We start from the raw sequence: 22,214 nt of genomic DNA, 5'->3' as shown, positions 1-22,214 counted from the left end.
GCCATATTTAAAAAAACACCACCAAATTAATTATTATTATTGTTGATATCGTTTCATTAAAAATTGCCTGTTCCAATTTTCCTTTTTTTTCCTTTTATTTTGCTTCTTACATCTCATTCCTTCCACCTGGATTCAATTTCTTTACTGCTGAAGTACATACGTTAATAGTTCTTATTTATCTGAAAATGTCTTTATCCTTATGTGATAGTTTAGCTGGGGCTAGTATTCTAAGTTAATAGCTATTTTCTCTCAATATTTTGGAGACATTTTTCTAGAGTCTATTGATGCTACTGGGAAGCATGCTGTTAGTCTAATTACCTTTCGTGGTGATCTGTCTGTTCTCCCTGGCTACTTTTAGAATCTTCTTTATATCTTTGATGTTCCAGGATTTCTGTTACTAGTTGGAGATTCTGTGTTATGTGAATGGAGGTCTCAATTCTTCAATTTCCCATGAAGGATTTACATGAAGATCCATGCTAGAAGAAAGACAGTCAGCAGGAATGAGGCAAGCACAAAGCAATTTCTTTAGGACAGATGGGAGAATGGGCAGGCCCAGAGGTGGTAATTGCACTAAAGCTACAGGGTTTTTTTCTTTGTGTGTAAGTGGGGTCTTGGATCATGGACAGGCTGATCTCTAATGGAGGCTCTTCCAATCATTTCGCAGGGGGTGCTCCTCCCACTGGTCAGGAGGGGGAGTTTTTGACTTTTCAAGGTTTGTACCAGAACCATTATGGCAGCATTTTTCCATGGAGAAGGGGAACGGCAATGCAAATGAATTGTAATGAGCCTAGAGGTTACCCTGGGGCAGAGGTGTTAGAGGAGAGCCCACGTTCTGTACCTGTTGCTCTTGATCTGTCAGCCTGGGGATGCTGGAAGCCACAAGGTCAGGATGTTGTGAGCCACAGAGTCAGGATGCCATGCCCCCAGGCTTCCAAAGTATAACCTATTTATCACCACCCTTGCCTCCAGTTCGTGTCTAACTGTCTACTCTCAGTTTCAATACAGTATGCCAAGATATGGAATTCTAAAATTCTGTTTGGATATGTTGTGCTCTTTTCTGTGGATTTATGTCTTTCATTAATTCTGGAAAACTTCAACTATTGTAATTCAAATATCTTTATTTCTTTCCTTCCAGAACATTTACTGGATATATATCAGACCTTATCTCTCTATCCCGAACATTCTTTCATATAGTTCATTTCATTATCTCTTTGCATTGTATCTTGTTAATTTTTATTTCCAGTTCTCTTATTCCTTTAACCTACTGGCAAAAAAAAAAAAAAAAAAAAAAAAAAAAAAGACTCTTCAGACCCTTTTAAAATAGAGGGTCATAGGCAAAGGGAAAGAAAAATAAGACAAAATCAAAGAGGGAGGCAAACCTTAAGATACTCTTAACTAAAGGAAACAAACTGAGGGTTGCTGGAAGGGAGGGTTGCTGTAGGGATAGGTATTAGGGAAGGCATATAATGTGATAAGAACTGGGTGTTATATACATCTGATGAATCACTGAACTCTACCTCTGAAACTAATTATATACTATACATTAATGAAATGAATTTAAATAAAATAACAGTTTAAAAACTTTAAAAACCTTTAAAAAATATATAATTTCATATTATTTTGATATCACATGAGTACAAATTTCAGTGTAATGCAAACATCTCTATGTAAGAGACACAACATTAAGGCATGATGTAAATCACCACCTCCTAAACAACAAAGGATAATAGACATGTTGTCATATTCCTACTACCTGTGTTATTTCTTATCCCAATACATATACCATTAGGCACCGAGAGTTGGAAGATTTTCTTGAATGTAAACTTCAACAGCTTCTATTTTGTGTTTGATCTTATTTATTATTTTCAAAATTTCCTGCATTTTAAATCTCTTTATAACTTTTCTTTATCCATAGCTAAACTTACTTTATTCTGTCATAATCCTAAGCAATTAGATATTAATCACATGAACTACTAATGTCCACAAATCTAAAAATCAAATGCAAAACTCTTCAGCCAGGTTGCATAAGATATGTATTTAAACACACAAAATTCCTAGTGCTGGGGCACCTGCATGGCTCAGTTGTTAGGTGTCTGTCTTCGGCTTGGGTCATGATCCCAGGGTCCTTGGACTGAGCCACGTATCCGGCTCCCTGCACGGTGGGAAGCCTGCTTCTCCCTTTCCCACTCCCCCTGCTTGTGTTCCCTCTTGCTGTCTCTCTCACTATCAAATAAATAAAATCTTTTAAAAAAAATTCCCTAATGCTTTGTGACTCATCTAAATTCTATTTTAGAAGAAGTGATGATTTCAGTTTCTATATTTTGGACTGTTTTTTAAAATGTATTTAAAAATGATTGATAGTAACTGGAATAATTGAAATTTTGTAAATTAATCAAGATTCCCAAAATAGGGACACCTGAGTGACTCAGTTGGTTAAGCGACTGCCTTTGGCTCAGGTCATGATCCTGGAGTCCCAGAATCGAGTCCCACATCGGGCTCCCTGCTCGGCAGGGAGTCTGCTTCTCCCTCTGACCCTCCCACTTCTCATGCTCATCCTCTCTCTCACACACTCTCTCTATAATAAATAAATAAAATCTTAAAAAAAAAAGATTCCCAAAATAAAATGCCATGCTCAGTTCTATTTGCATTTAAAAACCCATCACATGTGCCTGGGTAGCTCAGTTGGTTAAGCTTCTGTCTTTGGCTCAGGTCATGATCCCAGGGTCCTGGGATCAAGTTCCTCATCCGGCTCCCTGATCAACAGGGAGTCTGCTTCTCTCTCTATACCTCCCGCATGCATGTGATCTCTCTCTACCCCCACCCTCAAATAAATGAATAAAATCTTTAAAAAAGAATACATGAAGGGTGCCTGGGTGGCTTAGTAGTTAAGCATCTGCCTTTGGCTCAGTTCATGATCCCAGGGTCCTGGGATTGAGCCCCACATTGAGCTCCCTGTTCAGCAGGAAGACTGCGTTTCCTCTCCTGCTCCCGCTGCTGTGTTCCCTCTCTCTGTCAAATAAATAATGAAATCTTTAAAAAAAATACATGAAAATTCTGCACATCGTCATGATGAAGCTTATTTTCAATATGCAGTACTTTAATTTTGATGACATGGTTTGTTCCGACAGGTCCTTTTTCAGGCTGAACACTAAAATGGCAAATTCCTGTAGATTTCCAAGTGGGCCTGGGGCCAGGGGTTATACCACTTCCTTCCTAATGATGATGGATGACTTTGATCTACATTTTCCCCCTGACCAGCACTCTGGGCATGATGGTAACTATAAGCTGAGGCAGCTGTGTTGCAAAATATGAAACACCACAGTATCTAGAGATAAATACTGTCAGCGTAATTGAAAACCAGAGCTGCCAAAGAAACCGCCAAGATTAACTGGACTGCTGTGTTTACTTTAATGATGCATGTTCGTTTTCATTTAGCAGTGACACAGCAAGGATTGAAATACTTAGAAAGTGTTCTCAGAGTTGGAAGAATGCAATATCTGACATAAAAATGGTAGCAACCAATATTACATCTTTAAAATTATCATATAAATAAGTGAAACTGGAGTAAGATATGCAGAGGTCAAACTAATATATAGGATGTTTATAGGGATTTCACCAGCAAGGGGACCAAGAACATTTTCCCAAGGTGATTAATAATTGTCCCAATTTCAAGCAATAAATCCACCCAGCAAATTAGTGAGCCCGCTAGAATGAAAACTCTTAGTGCAATATCCAAAAGTTCTCTAGTAACCAAATGGCCCCAAACTAGAGCCAAGTTGATGTTCTTCATTAACAACATTAACATCTTCATTAACAACACATGAACATGAACATGGGTTTTCATTCAGGCTTGGTGGTGCTAGTCAGGCCCCATGGTCGGCTCGGTCTGCAGAGTAAGGATCACCTTCCCTGTGTACAAGCAATGGCCCCTCTCAGGGGATGGATCATATCTATCGTCCAGCTGACTTGTTCTTTATTCAGGTGTCTAATAAGTTATTTGGCCCATGCACGATTCACAATACTTTTTCTTTAAAAAAAATTTATTTTATTTTATTTTTTTTATTTTTATATTTTTCATTTTTTTTATTTCTAGAAATTCTACTTTAAGATATCTACCCATTGTTTTTCATAGTGATACCCTTTTCTTTGGGTTTATTTCTTCATTCATCAATTTAAATATACTATGTCATATCTCTTACGTTTCAATTCCATTGTCTCAAGTTTTTAGGGCTCAAACCCTGGTATTTACTGTGTCTGCTGATTTGTGCACATGGTGATCTTTTTTTCCTTACATGTTTTTATATTTTATTACTTTTTGTTACAAGTTTTTTAAAAGATTTATTCATTTCTCTTAGAGAGATAAGAGAGCAGGGGAGGGGCAGAGAGAGAGAATCTTCAAGCGGACTCCACGTAGAGCCTGACCTGAGATGGAGCTCAATCTTAAGACCCTGAGATCACGACCTGAGATGAAACCAAGAGTCAGATGCTCACTGTACTGTGCCACCCAGGTGTCTCTATTATTTTATATCTTTTGAGAGAGGGAGAGTGTGGGAGTGCATGCAAGAGTTGGGGAGGGGGGAGGAGCAAGGGGAGAGGAAGAGAGAATCTTAAGGAGGCTCCAGGCCAGCGCAGAGCCTGATGAGAGGCTCCATCTCATGACCCTGAGATCATTGGCAGAGTCAAAATCAAGAGTCAAATGCTTAGCTGATGGAACCACCCAGGCATCCCTACAAATATGTTTTTATTAGAATTTTATTGGAATTATTGGCATAGTAAAAATTATTTTTTCTTCCAATTTTTAATTTAAATACTAGTTAGCTAACATACAGTGTAATGTTGGTTTCAAGAGTAGAATTTCATGATTCATCACTTGCGTATCACGCACAGCGTTCATCACAAATGTCTTCCTTAATCCCCATCACCCATTTAGCCCAACTCCACCTACCTTCCTCCAGCAACCCTCAGTTTGCTCTCTGTAGTTAAAAGTCCCTTAAAGTTTGCTTCCCTCTCTCCTTTTCCCCCCCTTCCCAATATCTTTTTTGTTTCTTAAATTCCACATCTGAGTGAAATCATATATTTGTCTTTCTCTGACTGAATTATTTCACTTAGCATGATATACTTTAGTTCCATCCACCTTATGTACTTTTAAAGCTGTGATTGTGAGCTCATGACTGACTAAACTTGCTTGTTTTTTCTGAGAGAAATCTTTGTGGCCTGGATTGGCCTCCTGCCAGAGAAGTTTTCCATTTAATTCTTTCAGAATTAAGTGAGGTATTACTGGATTGGGATCAATTATTAGAAGAGTTTCTTGGCCTGGAGTTTCTGAGACCATGAGAGTAACCAAAAAGGACTAACCAAGAGAAGATGAAATGCATGTCCTCATGAAATAAAGCTCCAGGTTTTCATATTCTCAACTGAAACTATTTTCTTTTTTTTTCTCCTCCTTACTTAGATTCCAAGTAAAAACAGGGACATTCTTTGTTGTCATTTGGTGCCGGTGGGCGAATTATTATTATTTTTTCCTAGTTTACCCTTTTACTGAGCTTCTGCTTGTAGATGACCCTGGCTGTGTGTATGGGCCTCAGTTCTAACTTCTATTCTTTGCAGGACCAAGAACTCATCTTCATTTCTCACAAGGTGGTAAAATCCCAATGCCAAGTTATTGGGTTCTGGCATTTTCCTCAGGAAGCCACAGACTCTGTTCTCACTACTTATTCTTCTCACTACTCTCCTTCATACCTTTCTCTTGTTGCTGATGTTTGTCTATTTCTTCCCTTTTCTTGTGAATTCATATATGCTTTTAAAATGTTATCTTTCTGGTTATAAATATATATAACATTTCCAGGGTGTGAGAGTGGAGGACTTTCAGGTAGTTTACCTCTTTCTTCATATTGCCAGAATTGTAAGCCACTAGCAAGTTCCTTAATCCGTTAAACCTCAAGTTTCTCACCTTTGAAATAGAAATAAAGATACCTATCTTTGCTTTGAGAGTAGAATGCCTGATCCAGAATCTGGCATGTGGTCAATACTAAGTGGTCAAATAAGGTTCACTTCTTTCCTTGAACTATATATAATGTGCTATAGCTACTTCCCACCTTACTTGGCACAAGTAACCCAAGGAAAGATCTAGGGTCATAAATACCAGGACCCCTGGAGGCATTCATTCTGATTGATTCTGCTCCTGATAGAGGAAGTAATTTGCCAAGGTGATTTTTAGTACACTCTGGAAAATACCAAGTAAAGAAGAGTTATAGAAAGCCATTCTATTAGGCAGAAATCAACAGTGAGAATAGACCAGGGACGTGCCCAAGTGAGAATTTTTTTCTGTTTCTCTTCAAGCATTTCCAGACTTGCTCCAGACTGACATGAGCCCTCGTGGCAAAAGGAGGTGTTTCTGAGTATTTTAAGCTTATTTATATACATTCCTTTATTCAAATTCAGCATTTAGGGGAGAGGAGTAAGAGGATAGTCACTTTTATGTTAAATGAAATAAAAAACATTGTGCCAACATTATTAAAATTTTAAATTAAAGAAAGAAGATATTCATACATAATCCCATGGTCCTAAAATATTGTACCTTTAATTATCCATGATCCTTTCTAATCCTTTTTCATTTGCCTAAATTTTACCTTCTTTCAATGCTAGTATAGAAATAATTTTACATTATGCTTTTTTATATAAGACATATATAAAAATGTTGGGGCATCTGGGAGGCTCAGTGGGTTAAAGTCTCTGCCTTCAGCTCGGGTCATGATCCCCGGGTCCTGGAATCAGGCCCCGCATCAGGCTCTCTGCTGTGCCTGCTTCTCTGCCTACTTGTGATTTCTGTCTGTCAAATAAATAAATAAAATCTTTAAAAAAAGAGAAATATTTTTCATGTCATCCCTTACTCCTTATGTTTATAATTCCTTTAAAAAGTTTTTGTTTGGGTAGAATATACATAACGTACTTACAATTTTAGTGTTTTTTTTTTTTAATCTCTTAATAAACATATAAGATGTTTTTACCCCCAGGGGTACAGGTCAGTGACTTGCCAGATTTACACATTTCACAGCACCATTTTAGTGTTTTTAAAAATATCTTATTTATTTTTTAAAAGATTTATTTTGAGAGAGAGAGAGAGTGTGTGTGTGTGTGTGTGTGTGTGTGCATGTGTGCACCTGAGTGCACCTAAGTGCACTAAGTGAGGGGGGAGGGAGAGGAAGAGGGAGAGAAGCAGGCTCCCCATTGAGTTCTCCTGAGATCATGACCTGAGGTGAAATCAAGAGTCAGATGCTTAACTGACTGAGCCACCCAGGCACCCCATCATTTTAGCATTTTAACTGTACAACTAGGTAGTATTAACTATACTCACATTGTTGTACAACCCTCATCATTTCCAGAATGTTTTCATCTTTCCAAGCTGAAACTCTGATACACTGACACACTAGCTCCATCCTCTTAACAAAACAAGGCTGTAGGTCAGGTAAGGCAGTCAGTTGCTGAGGTCTGCCGTGCACCATCACAGGCATCCAAATTCTGCAGATGGGAAAGAAAGGTAAGGTTCCCTGACCATTTTGGCTCTCCTTGCCCTCACTTCTCCACTCGTGAAGAAGTGAGGGCAAAAACATCAAAACTATTTTATATAGATAATAACATTCCTCTTATCCTGATGCATGTTACAAAATAACAGTGATCAGAAAGAAACCAAATAGAAATCAAAACAACAATAGAACAGATCAATGAAACCAACATCTGGTTCTTCAAAAGGATCAACAAAATCAATAAACCTTTAGCCTGACTCATTAAAAAAAAAAAAAAAAAACAAAAATCAAAATAAAAATGAGAGAGAGAAAGAGAACTCAAAATCAGAAATGAAAGAGGAGGAATGACTACCAAACACTAGAGAAATACAAAGGATTATAAAAGAATATTATGAAAAATTATATGCCAACAAATTGGGCAATCTAGAAGAGATAGGTAATTTCCTAGAATCATCTAACCTCACAAAACTGAAACAGGAAGAAATAGAAAACTTGAACAGATCAATTACCAGCAGTGATATCAAATCAGAAATAAAAAAATCCCAGAAAATAAGTCCATGTCCATGACTAGGTGGCTTCACAGGTGAATTCTACCAAACATTCAAAGAAGAGTTAATATCTATTCTTCTCAATATATTCCACAAAATAAAAAAGGAAGGAAAACTTCCTAATTCATTCTATGAAGCCAGTATTAGCCTGACATTAAAACCAAATAAAGGCACTACAAAAAAGAGAACTATAGGCCAATATCTCTGATGAACATAGATTCAGAAATCCTCAACAAAATATTAGCTAACTGAATTCAACAATACATTAAAAAAAATCACTCATCACAATCAACTGGGATTATCCCTGGAATGCAAGGGTGGTTCAATATTTGCAAGTCAATCAATATGCTACATCACATCAATAAAAGAAGGGATAAAAACCATATGATTGTTTCATAGATGCAGAAAGAACATTTGACAAAGTATAACATCCATTCATTATAAGAACTCTCAACAAGGTAGGATTAGAGGGAACACACCTCAACATAATAAAGGCCTTATATAAAAAAAACCCACAGATAACATCATACTCAATGGGGAAAAAATGAGAGCATGTCTCCAACATTAGAAACAAGACAGGGATGTCAATTCTCACTACTATTACTTAACAATGTACTGGAAGTCTAAGGCATAGCAATCAGACAAGGGGAAGGAATAAAAGGGATCCATATTGGTAAGGAAGAAATAAAACTTTCACCATTTGCGGTTAACAGATACTATACATAGAAAATTCTAAAGTCTCCACCAAAAAACTGCTAGAACCAATAAATGAATTCAGTAAGTTGCAGGATGCAAAAATCTGTGGCATTTTTGTATACTAATAATGAAATAACAGAGAATTAAGAAAGCAATCCCATTTACAATTGCACCAAAGATAATAAACTACTTAGGGATAAACATAACCCAAGAGGTGAAAGACCTGTACTCTGAAAATTTTTAAACATTGATGAAAGATATTGACGATGACACAAACAAGTGGAAAGATAGTCCCTGTTCATGGATTGGAAGAACAAATATTGTTAAAATGTCCATAGTATCCAAAGCAATCTACAGATGTAATATAATCCCTATCAAGATTCCAGCATTTTTCAAATAACTAGAACAAACAATCCTAAAATTTGTAGGGAACCACAGAAGACTCCAAATATCCAAAACAATCTTGAGAAAGGAAAGCAAAGATGAAGGCATCATAATTCCAGATTTCAAGTTGAATGACAAAGCTGTGGTAATCAAAACGGTATGGTACTGGCACAAAAATTGGCACATAGATCAATGGAAGAGAATAGAAAACCCAGAAATGAACCCATAACTATATGGTTAACTGATCATCAATAAAGCAGGAGAGAATCTTCAATGGTAAAAAGACAGTTTCTTTAACAAATGGTTTTGGGAAAACTGGACAGCTACATGCAAAAGAATGAAACTGGACCACTTTCTTTCATCATGTACAAAAATAAACTCAAAATGGATGAAAGACCGAAATGTGAAACAGGAAACCATCAAAATGCTAGAAGAGAATACAGGCAGTAATTTCTCTGTCATTAGCCATAGCAACATTTTTTTCTAGGTATATCTCCCGAGGCAAGGGAAACAAAGGCAAAAGTAAACTCTTGGGACTACATCAAAATAAAAATCTTCTGCACAGCAAAGGAAACAATGAACAAAACTAAAAGATAGCCTACTACTGAGTGGGAGAAGATATTTGCAATCTGACATTCTGATAAAGGGTTAGTATCCAAAATATATAAAGAACTGATATAACTCGGCAGCCGAAAACAAAATAATCTAATTTAAAAATGGGCAGTAGACATGAACAGACATATTCCCAAAGAAAATCTATAGCTGGCCAACAGACACATGAAAAAATGCTCATCACTTGTAATTTGGGGAATGCAAATCAAAACCACAATGAGATATCACCTCATGCCTGTCAGAATGGTTAAAATCAACAATAGGGGTTGGAGAGGATGTGGAGAAATAGGAACCCTTGTACACTATTGGTAGGAGTACCAACTGATACAGCCACTGTGGAAAAGAGTATGGAGTTTCCTCAAAAGGTTAATGATAGAACTCCCCAGTGATCTAGTAACCACACTACTGGATATTTACCCAAAGAGTACAAAAACACTAATTTAAAGGAATACATGCATCCCAATGCATATTGCAGTATTAGTTACAATAGCCAAGATATGGAAGCAGCCCATGGGTCCATCGATGGATGAATGGATAAAGAAGATGTGGTGTGTATATATATGGTGGACTATTATTCGGCCATGAAAAGAATGAAATCTCACCATTTGTAATCACATGGTTGGAGCTAGAGAGCATAATGCTAAGCAAAATAAGCCAGTCAGAGAAAGACAAATACCATATAGTTTCACTCATATGTATGAAATTTAAGAAACAAAACAAATAAGCAAAGGGGAAAAAAGAAAGAGTCAAACTAAGAAACAGACTCTTAACTATGGAGAATCGATGGTTACCAGAGGGGAGGTGGCTGGGGGATGGGTGAAAGAGGTGAAGGGGATTAAGAATGCACTTATTGTGATGAGCACTGAGTAATGTATAGGCCTATTGAATCACTATATTGTACACCTGAAATTAATGTATCACTGTATGTTAGCTCTACTGGATTTAAAATTAAAACATTAATAAAAACAGTAACTGATTGAAACCATATAATGTGCAATTTAAAAGATTTGTTAGTGCAATAGAAGGGAAATTTCAGAAAATCAAAATTGTATAGAATTTATAACATGCTAGAAACTGTATCACAGCAGGAAAAAGAATTGCTATTCAATCTGCTTTGTAGAAATTGGATCTCAGGAGGGAGAAGAATAAACTTGGAGTTATACCATAGAATGGACCTTCAATAAACCAAAGAATAAACTATTTAAATACAACCCATTAAACAAAGGAGATTGAAGTAAAAAATTAGCATAATTGAATACTACCCAAGACTCTGATGGGGCAGCTCGAATGTCACTATTGCCTGGCTCTGGGGATTGTTCATGTACAAAATTCTATGGTAGCAGAAGACGTTGTAAATACATGTTAAAAAGGAAAAACATGGGTTGGGGAATTTTATTTCTGAAGAAGTATAAAGATTTTATAGAAATATATCACTGAGCACCTGGGTGGCTCAAGTCAGTTAAGTGTCAGCCTTCGGCTCAGGTCATGATCTCATGGTCCTGGGATGGAGCCCCAGGGCTGGCTCCCTGCTCAGCAAGGAGTGTGCTTCTCCCTCTTCCTCTGTCCCTCCCCCTGCTCGTGCTCTCTTTCAATAAATAAATAAAATCTTTAAATATATGTAAAATATGTATATATAAATTTTATATATTATATATATTTAAATGTAAATATATATGCATTTATGTGTGTGTGTGTGTGTATATATGGTTACAATTTGGATTCCACTTTGAATGTAGTAAAAAATGAATAGATGCTTTGTTGCTGATGGGAAAGATACAGCATCTTATCACGTGCTAAATGTCCATCCTTGTTAGTGATTAAAAACAGACAAATAAAAACAACTCAGAGATACTATTATATCCCTATTAAAGTAAAAAAAGACTAGTGATAAAATCCCATGATGACAAGTCTGGAAAGAAATAGTTTCACGAGAAATTGTGTATTAGCGCGGTCTCTTTAGAGATCAGTGTGGTGATCCCCCTCAAGTGTTGTAAAGGTATTTATAAGTTTTGACAAAATAACTGCTTGCTGCCACAGGGAAACACTTATTGTTTAATGCTAAAGGTGTTTATAACCATATGAATTATAAAAACATAAAGGGAAATAAATAGACATGTGCCTAGCTGTTAAAAATGGCAAATACATGGGTGCCTTGGTGGCTCAGTTGGTTAAACATCTTATTCATGATCTCAGCTCAGCTCTTGATCTCAGGGTTTTGAGCTCAAGTCCTGTATTGGGCTCTGTGGGGGGCATGAAACCTCCTTTAAAAAAAAAAAATGGCCAAGCTGTTTGATGTAAAGTGAAAGATCAGAACGTGGACTATTGTTCTCTGCTGGCTACTATGGTATAAAGCTCTATATATACATTGATAGGTAATAAAACTAGTATTAGTTCAATTTACAGAGCACTTGCTAGGAAGTACGCTAGCTTCTCAGAGACAGAAAAAAAAAATTCAAAGACACCCAGATAAGAGCAGATATTTTCATTATGGTAAGTGATACCAAAACAAATGTAACAGCTACAACTTAGGGGGTAATTAATATGTCCAAGTACTATTCTAAGCACTTAACATAACTCTTAAATAATTATCCTGATAACGCTGTGAGGTGGAAACCATTATTACTCTATTTTACAGATGAGGAAGCTGTGATAAGAGAGGTCAGGTCCTGTGCCGAAGGTCATGGAGCTCTGAAAGAGGTCAGCCTAAGGTTGGGCTGGAGCTTCAAGATGGAGCAGCTAACCCACACTGGGGAGGACTGGAAGCGTTTTCCCTGAGAGGGTGATAACCTGCTCTGAGTCTGGCAGGACAGGAGGGAGACAGATGGGGGAAAGGTCATTCCTAGCAGAGAAACTGGGTGACTACATGCAGAGAGGAGAGGCAGTGTGGCACGCTGTATACAGGGACCGAACACAAGGCAGGTTGCTGGAACACGAAGCTGCGTGGGGAGAGTAGCAGATGTGGGAGGAGGTCGAATCACTAGGGCTTTACAGGCCACGCTGAAAACTTGGTCTTGGTTTTGTCAAATTTGACCTTAATGGTGGAAGGGAGAAGAACTAGCACTTATTGTTCACCAACACGTGACAAGAGTTTTTTTTTTTTTTTTTAATTAATTTTTTATTTTTTATAAACATATATTTTTATCCCCAGGGGTACAGGTCTGTGAATCACCAGGTTTACACACTTCACAGCACTCACCAAAGCACATACCCTCCCCAATGTCCATAATCCCACCCCCTTCTCCCTAACCCCCTCCCCCCAGCAACCCTCAGTTTGTTTTGTGAGATTAAGAGTCACTTATGGTTTGTCTCCCTCCCAATCCCATCTTGTTTCATTGATTCTTCTCCTACCCACTTAAGCCCCCATGTTGCATCACCACTTCCTCATATCAGGGAGATCATATGATAGTTGTCTTTCTCTGCTTGACTTATTTCGCTAAGCATGATACGCTCTAGTTCCATCCATGTTGTCGCAAATGGCAAGATTTCATTTCTTTTGATGGCTGCATAGTATTCCATTGTGTATATATACCACATCTTCTTGATCCATTCATCTGTTGATGGACATCTAGGTTCTTTCCATAGTTTGGCTATTGTAGATATTGCTGCTATAAACATTCGGGTGCATGTGCCCCTTTGGATCACTACATTTGTATCTTTAGGGTAAATAGCCAATAGTGCAATTGCTGGGTCATAGGGCAGTTCTATTTTCAACATTTTGAGGAACCTCCATGCTGTTTTCCAGAGTGGTTGCACCAGCTTGCATTCCCACCAACAGTGTAGGAGGGTTCCCCTTTCTCCGCATCCTCGCCAGCATCTGTCATTTCCTGACTTGTTGATTTTAGTCATTCTGACTGGTGTGAGGTGATATCTCATTGTGGTTTTGATTTGTATTTCCCTGATGCCGAGTGATATGGAGCACTTTTTCATGTGTCTGTTGGCCATCTGGATGTCTTCTTTGCAGAAATGTCTGTTCATGTCCTCTGCCCATTTCTTGATTGGATTATTTGTTCTTTGGGTGTTGAGTTTGCTAAGTTCTTTATAGATTCTGGACACTAGTCCTTTATCTGATATGTCGTTTGCAAATATCTTCTCCCATTCTGTCAGTTGTCTTTTGATTTTGTTAACTGTTTCCTTTGCTGTGCAAAAGCTTTTGATCTTGATGAAATCCCAATAGTTCATTTTTTCCTTTGCTTCCCTTGCCTTTTGCATTGTTCCTAGGAAGATGTTGCTGTGGCAGAGGTCGAAGAGGTTGCTGCCCGTGTTCTCCTCAAGGATTTTGATGGATTCCTTTCGCACATTGAGGTCCTTCATCCATTTTGAGTCTATTTTTGTGTGTGGTGTAAGGAAATGGTCCAATTTCATTTTTCTGCATGTGGCTGTCCAATTTTCCCAGCACCATTTATTGAAGAGGCTGTCTTTTTTCCATTGGACATTCTTTCCTGCTTTGTCGAAGATTAGTTGACCATAGATTTGAGGGTCTATTTCTGGGCTCTCTATTCTGTTCCATTGATCTATGGGTCTGTTTTTGTGCCAGTACCATGCTGTCTTGATGATGACAGCTTTGTAATAGAGCTTGAAATCCGGAATTGTGATGCCACCAACGTTGGCTTTCTTTTTCAATATCCCTTTGGCTATTCGAGGTCTTTTCTGGTTCCATATAAATTTTAGCATTATTTGTTCCATTTCTTTGAAAAAGATGGATGGTACTTTGATAGGAATTGCATTAAATGTGTAGATTGCTTTAGGTAGCATAGACATTTTCACAATATTTATTCTTCCAATCCAGGAGCATGGAACATTTTTCCATTTCTTTGTGTCTTCCTCAATTTCTTTCATGAGTACTTTATAGTTTTCTGAGTATAGATTCTGTGTCTCTTTGGTTAGGTTTATTCCTAGGTATCCTATGGTTTTGGATGCAATTGTAAATGGGATTGACTCCTTAATATCTCTTTCTTCTGTCTTGCTGTTGGTGTAGAGAAATGCAACTGATTTCTGTGCATTGATTTTATATCCTGACACTTTACTGAATTCCTGTATAAGTTCTAGCAGTTTTGGAGTGGAGTCTTTTGGGTTTTCCACATATAGTATCATATCATCTGCGAAGAGTGATAATTTGACTTCTTCTTTGCCAATTTGGATGCCTTTAATTTCCTTTTGTTGTCTGATTGCTGAGGCTAGGACCTCTAGTACAATGTTGAATAGCAGTGGTGATAATGGACATCCTTGCCGTGTTCCTGACCTTAGTGGAAAAGCTTTCAGTTTTTCTCCATTGAAAATGATATTTGCGGTGGGTTTTTCATAGATGGCTTTGATGATATTGAGGTATGTGCCCTCTATCCCTACACTTTGAAGAGTTTTGATCAGGAAGGGATGCTGTACTTTGTCAAATGCTTTTTCAGCATCTATTGAGAGTATCATATGGTTCTTGTTCTTTCTTTTATTGATGTGTTGTATCACATTGACTGATTTGCGGATGTTGAACCAACCTTGCAGCCCTGGAATAAATCCCACTTGGTCGTGGTGAATGATCTTTTTAATGTACTGTTGAATCCTATTGGCTAGTATTTTGTTGAGTATTTTCGCATCTGTGTTCATCAAGGATATCGGTCTATAGCTCTCTTTTTTGGTGGGATCCTTGTCTGGTTTTGGGATCAAGGTGATGCTGGCCTCATAAAATGAGTTTGGAAGTTTTCCTTCCATTTCTATTTTTTGGAACAGTTTCAGGAGAATAGGAATTAGTTCTTCTTTAAATGTTTGGTAGAATTCCCCCGGGAAGCCGTCTGGCCCTGGGCTTTTGTTTGTTTGGAGATTTTTAATGACTGTTTCAATCTCCTTACTGGTTATGGGTCTGTTCAGGCTTTCTATTTCTTCCTGGTTCAGTTGTGGTAGTTTATATGTTTCTAGGAATGCATCCATTTCTTCCAGATTGTCAAATTTATTGCCGTAGAGTTGCTCATAGTATGTACTTATAATAGTTTGTATTTCTTTGGTGTTAGTTGTGATCTCTCCTCTTTCATTCATGATTTTATTTATTTGGGTCCTTTCTCTTTTCTTTTTGATAAGTCGGGCCAGGGGTTTATCAATTTTATTAATTCTTTCAAAGAACCAGCTCCTACTTTCGTTGATTTGTTCTATTGCTTTTTTGGTTTCTATTTCATTGATTTCTGCTCTGATCTTTATGATTTCTCTTCTCCTGCTGGGCTTAGGGTTTCTTTCTTGTTCTTTCTCCAGCTCCTTTAGGTGTAGGGTTAGGTTGTGTACCTGAGACCTTTCTTGTTTCTTGAGAAAGGCTTGTACCGCTATATATTTTCCTCTTAGGACTGCCTTTGTTGTATCCCACAGATTTTGAACCGTTGTATTTTCATTATCATTTGTTTCCATGATTTTTTTCAATTCTTCTTTAATTTCCCGGTTGACCCATTCATTCTTTAGAAGGATACTATTTAGTCTCCATGTATTTGGGTTCTTTCCAAACTTCCTTTTGTGGTTGAGTTCTAGCTTTAGAGCATTGTGATCTGAAAATATGCAGGGAATGATCCCAATCTTTTGATACCGGTTGAGTCCTGATTTAGGACCGAGGATGTGATCTATTCTGGAGAATGTTCCATGTGCACTAGAGAAGAATGTGTATTCTGTTGCTTTGGGATGAAATATTCTGAATATATCCGTGATGTCCATCTGGTCCAGTGTGTCGTTTAAGGCCTTTATTTCCTTGCTGATCTTTTGCTTGGATGACCTGTCCATTTCAGTGAGGGGAGTGTTAAAGTCCCCTACTATTATTGTATTATTGTTGATGTGTTTCTTTGATTTTGTTATTAATTGGTTTATATAGTTGGCTGCTCCCACGTTGGGGGCATAGATATTTAAAATTGTTAAATCTTCTTGTTGAACAGACCCTTTGAGTATGATATAGTGTCCTTCCTCATCTCTTATTATAGTCTTTGGCTTAAAATCTAATTGATCTGATATAAGGATTGCCACTCCTGCTTTCTTCTGATGTCCATTAGCATGGTAAATTCTTTTCCACCCCCTCACTTTAAATCTGGAGGTGTCTTCGGGCTTAAAATGAGTTTCTTGGAGGCAACATATAGATGGGTTTTGTTTTTTTATCCATTCTGATACCCTGTGTCTTTTGACAGGGGCATTTAGCCCATTCACATTCAGGGTAACTATTGAGAGATATGAATTTAGTGCCATTGTATTGCCTGTAAGGTGACTGTTACTGTATATGGTCTCTGTTCCTTTCTGATCTACCACTTGTAGGCTCTCTCTTTGCTTAGAGGACCCCTTTCAATATTTCCTGTAGAGCTGGTTTGGTATTTGCAAAGTCTTTCAGTTTTTGTTTGTCCTGGAAGCTTTTAATCTCTCCTTCTATTTTCAATGATAGCCTAGCTGGATATAGTATTCTTGGCTGCATGTTTTTCTCGTTTAGTGCTCTGAAAATATCATGCCAGCTCTTTCTGGCCTGCCAGGTCTCTGTGGATAAGTCAGCTGCCAATCTAATATTTTTACCATTGTATGTTACAGACCTCTTTTCCTGGGCTGCCTTCAGGATTTTCTCTTTGTCACTGAGACTTGTAAATTTTACTATTAGGTGACGGGGTGTGGGCCTATTCTTATTGATTTTGAGGGGCGTTCTCTGAACCTCCTGAATTTTGATGCTCATTCCCTTTGCCATATTGGGGAAATTCTCCCCAATAATTCTCTCCAGTATACCTTCTGCTCCCCTCTCTCTTTCTTCTTCTTCTGGAATCCCAATTATTCTAATGTTGTTTCGTCTTATGGTGTCACTTATCTCTCGAATTCTCCCCTCATGGTCCAGTAGCTGTTTGTCTCTCTTTTGCTCAGCTTCTTTATTCTCTGTCATTTGGTCTTCTATATCACTAATTCTTTCTTCTGCCTCATTTATCCTAGCAGTGAGAGCCTCCATTTTTGATTGCACCTCATTAATAGCTTTTTTGATTTCAACTTGGTTAGATTTTAGTTCTTTTATTTCTCCAGAAAGGGCTTTTATATCTCTCGAGAGGGTTTCTCTAATATCTTCCATGCCTTTTTCGAGCCCGGCTAGAACCTTGAGAATTGTCATTCTGAACTCTAGATCTGACATATTACCGATGTCTGTATTGATTAGGTCCCTAGCCTTCGGTACTGCCTCTTGTTCTTTTTTTTGTGTTGAATTTTTACGTCTTGTCATTTTGTCCAGATAAGAGTAAATGAAGGGGCAAGTAAAATACTAAAAGGGTGGCAACAACACCAGGAAAATATGCTTTAACCAAATTAGAAGAGATCCAAAATCGTGAGTGGGGAGAAAGGGGATAAAAAGAGGTTCAAAAAGGAAGAAAGAAAAAAAAAAAAGAAAAAAGAAAAAGAAAAAAAAAAGAAAAGAAAAGAAAAGAATTTTTTAAAAAAGAAAACACCTAAGAAAAATGTAAAAAAGAAAAAATATATATATTAGATAAACTAGTAAAAAATCGTTAAAAAAGAAAAAGGTAACAGTTAAAAAAAAATTTTACCCAAAGGCGAGAAGAAAAAAACAAATGAAAAAGAAAAAATTAAATTAACTGTAGGACTAAAAAAAATCACAGGAAAAAAGCCATGAGTTCCGTGCTTGGCTTTCTCCTCCTCTGGAATTCTGCTGCTCTCCTTGGTATTGAAACCGCACTCCTTGGTAGGTGAACTTGGTCTCGGCTGGATTTCTTGTTGATCTTCTGGGGGAGGGGCCTGTTGTAGTGATTCTCAAATGTCTTTGCCCCAGGCGGAATTACACCGCCCTTACCCGGGGCCGGGGTGAGTAATCCGCTCGGGTTTGCTTTCAGGAGCTTTCGTTCCCTGAGCGCTTTCCGTAGAGTTCCGGAGGACGGGAATACAAATGGCGGCCTCCTGGTCTCGGGCCGGAGGAGCCGAGAGCCCAGGGCCCCACTCCTCAGTGCGCCCTCAGAGAACAGCGCCCAGTTACTCCCATCTGCCTGACCTCCGGCCGCGCTCTGAGCTCACCGAGCCTGTGACCGGTTCAAGGTAACACCAAGCTGTGAGCTTACTGTCGGCTCTGTCTCTGCAGCCGGCTTTCCCGTTCCAATACCCACAAGCTCTGCGACACTCAGACACCCCCGATCCTTCTGTGACCCTGCGGGACCTGAGGCCACGCTGACCCCGCGTGGGCTTCGCCCCGGTTTAGCCTCTGGAGCGATGTCCCTCAGCGGAACAGACTTTTAAAATTCCTGATTTTGTGCGTGGTTGCTCCGCCGCTTGCCGGGAGCCGGCCCCTCCCCCCGGGGTCTATCTTCCCGTCGCTTTGGATTCACTTCTCCGCCGGTCCTACCTTTCAGAAAGTGGTTGATTTTCTGTTTCCAGAATTGCTGTTCTTCTTCTCTTCGATCTGCCGATGGATTTTCAGGTGTTTGAAATCTTTAGATAAGCTATCTAGCTGATCTCCGGCTAGCTGAAGCAGTCTCAGGTTGCTACTTCTCCGCCATCTTGACCGGAAGCCGTGACAAGAGTTTTATGTGCTTGAAAAGGGTTATTTCAACAGATTATATTTTTCCTATAAAGTTTTCTCTAGTAAAAAGAAATAGAGACCACAGGTGATTTTAATCAGGCAGAAGTCTCTGTGACAACCTATCCCATTTCAACATTGTAAGAAAGATGCTGCCTGAATTAATGTTACAAAGTACTGTTTTAAATGAGAAAGTGATAAGAATAATATCCACAAATTATTTATCCTAGATAAAAGCTTCATAAGTATTATATTATTAACCTTAAAGTGACAGAACCAATTAACCAGAAACCAATTTGTTAGAACTACAAATCCTCTTTTTTGAAAGGTATTTTTTTCTTTTGATGCTTTTATTAAGTTTTCGATTTTAATTCCAGTATAGTTAACCTACCGTGGTATATTAGTTTTAAGTGTATGATACAGTGATTCAACAGTTTTATACAGTACTCAGTACTCATCATGGTTAAGTATACTATTTAATCCCACCACCTACTTAGAAACACAAACCATCTTGATCTCACCTTGTGATTTGATTTTAAGGAGAAATAAGCAGAAGACAAGAAAAGCGTTGATATTAAAATATATTAAGAGAAAGCCAACTTCTGAGCCAAGTCCTAAGGTCGATGAACGTTCGTTGCATCTCACTGCCTCTGCCCTGTGGCATGTGGAATGAGGCCTGGCATCCAGAGCAATGGCCACGGACCCTTCAGGATGGCAATTATCAGCTCAGTTCATTATGCTATATTTAATAAGGCTGGAAAATTGAACAGACTGAATAGAATATTTTTTTCAAATGAAGGATTCACTCATTTTAGCAAATGCTTACTGTTATTAACTTTGTGTGGGGCCTTTCTAGGAGTTGGGTCCTCGATCTCACAACCCTGAGATCATGATCTGAGCTGAGACAGACGCTTGACCAACTGAGTCATCCAGGTCTCCTGGAAGGGAGCACTTGAGCCTGACTGAGACTTGTGGTGTGGAGTTTGGTCAGGTAGACAAGCGGGAAGGAAGTGTACTTCAGGTTGGGAAAAGTCCCAACCCCAGGTGGAAAGGCTCTGAAGCCCTACTGAGCATAGTAGGTTTGCAGGCATATAAAGAGTTCTGTGTGGTGGAAGATAGAGTTGCCAAGAGGTGTGTGAGACGGTGAGGCTGCTTGGTCCTCAGGGACCAGATTCCCAAGGGCCTCAAAGAAGGTGGAATTGGATGGATCATGATTAGATTCTTGTAATCAAAAGCTTACTCCGGAGGAAGAGCAGAGCCATCACGGAGGGGACAAGAAGGGTGGGGATCAGCAAGACAGAAGCCATCTCCGGGCATAACATAATAGCTGTTATCTCATAAACTGGGATGCCTGGGTAGCTCAGTCATTAAGCCGCTGCCTTTGGCTCAGGTCATGATCCTAGAGTCCTGGGATCGAGCCCTGCTTCGGGCTCTCTGCTTGGTGGGAAACCTGCTTCTCCCTCTCCCACTCCCCCTGCTTGTGTTCCCTCTCTCGTTGTGTCAATTAAATAAATAAATAAAATTAAATAAATAAAAATCTTTAAAAAATTAGCTGTCTCAACTGCAGCTGATGTGGTAAAGAGAAAATGCTCCAGAGCTGCTGAGGGAGACAGCAGTGGTGAGTGTGGTGGAAAGTGAGAGGAGAGTGGAAGAGGAACCCAAGTTTTTGGCCCAGGCCCCTTGTGGTCGTGGTACTTGTAGGTAAGATGAAAGCAGGAGGAGGTTGTGGGGGTTGAGACATAAGTCCTTTCATACTTTAATCACCATAGGACCAAGGTTATTCCATCCAGTTTTTGGTGATGGAATAGCTCAAGTCAGACCAATCTTTGAGGTCACTGAGGGAGTCGCAGTGCACCATTTTTCATTTCTAAGAAGCAAAAATGGATCCTGTTCAGTTTTTTTCCCTTTTAAAGAATAATTATGCAACTTTCACATGACCCTATGCCTGTTGGAAAAGTTCAAGTGTTGTAATTTTCCTTTACTAGGTTTAGCAGAATAAATTAGCAGTTCTCAAACTTTCTGAATTCAGGACTTCTTTATAATCTTAAAAATTATTGAAGAACTCCCAAAGCTATAGTTGATGTGGATTATGTCTGTGGATATTTACCTCATTAGAAATTAAAACCGAGCAATTTAAAAATAGTTTATTAATATATTTTAAATGACTCACAGTACATGTTAACAAAAACCCCGTTTAATGTTGATATACACAACATATTCCTAAGTAAAAATATATTTTCCAAGCAAATATTTAGTGAGAGTAGTGGCATAGTTATACAATTAGGGTAACCTGCTCAGTAACAGGTTGATGTTATCATATATGCTTCTGCCCTCAATCTGTTGCTATATTACACTTCACACACCTCTGGAAACTTCCGTACATACGTGAAAGAATGGGAATAACAAAAGCAAATTATACTTTTGTTTCATTACAGAAGTAGTTTTAACCTCACAGATGCCCTGAAAGTCTCTCGGGGACCGCGGAGGCTCCTCCTGGGCTACTCTTTGAGAATCCTTGAGCTAAGTACATTAGGGGATCATCATAGTTGAAGTATAGTTGGGTTTCACCGAAGTGCTTAACAGTCTCAAGAGAGACAGCAGCCACCCCTGCCCACCCAGGTTCTTCTTCAATTTAGCTCGGCTTCCACACAGCTTTGTGGCATTTCATGAGTCACACAGCTCTCTGGGCCTTGGTTGCACCACCTGTGAAATGAAGTGGTAAAACTAGAATATCTCGCAGGATTCTTCATGCTTTAACTTACCATGCATTAGTAGATGCTCGGTACATATATTTTGAATGAGTGTGTGAAAAAATGAATAAAGACAGACTTCATGATGTTATTGAAAAGGCTTTGCATTGAGTGGAAACTTGTACCAGAATTCAGGGTCACAGACACACCTATTTTGGGGCTAGGTGTCCTCAACAGATGAAGTAAACATGTAAGACAATGAGGAATG

General features: G+C 38.6%; 1 pseudogene; it reads right to left on the bottom strand.

Moving 5' to 3' along the window:
* Positions 1–3,148: 3,148 nt before the first annotated feature.
* Positions 3,149–3,799, bottom strand: LOC131831880 (cardiolipin synthase (CMP-forming)-like; annotated as a pseudogene).
* Positions 3,800–22,214: the final 18,415 nt, after the last annotated feature.

Source organism: Mustela lutreola, chromosome 1 (assembly GCF_030435805.1).
Source record: "Mustela lutreola isolate mMusLut2 chromosome 1, mMusLut2.pri, whole genome shotgun sequence".
NCBI lineage: Eukaryota > Metazoa > Chordata > Mammalia > Carnivora > Mustelidae > Mustela > Mustela lutreola.
The sequence above is the reverse complement of the archived record's forward strand: the minus strand, read 5'-3'. Positions and strand labels throughout refer to the sequence as shown.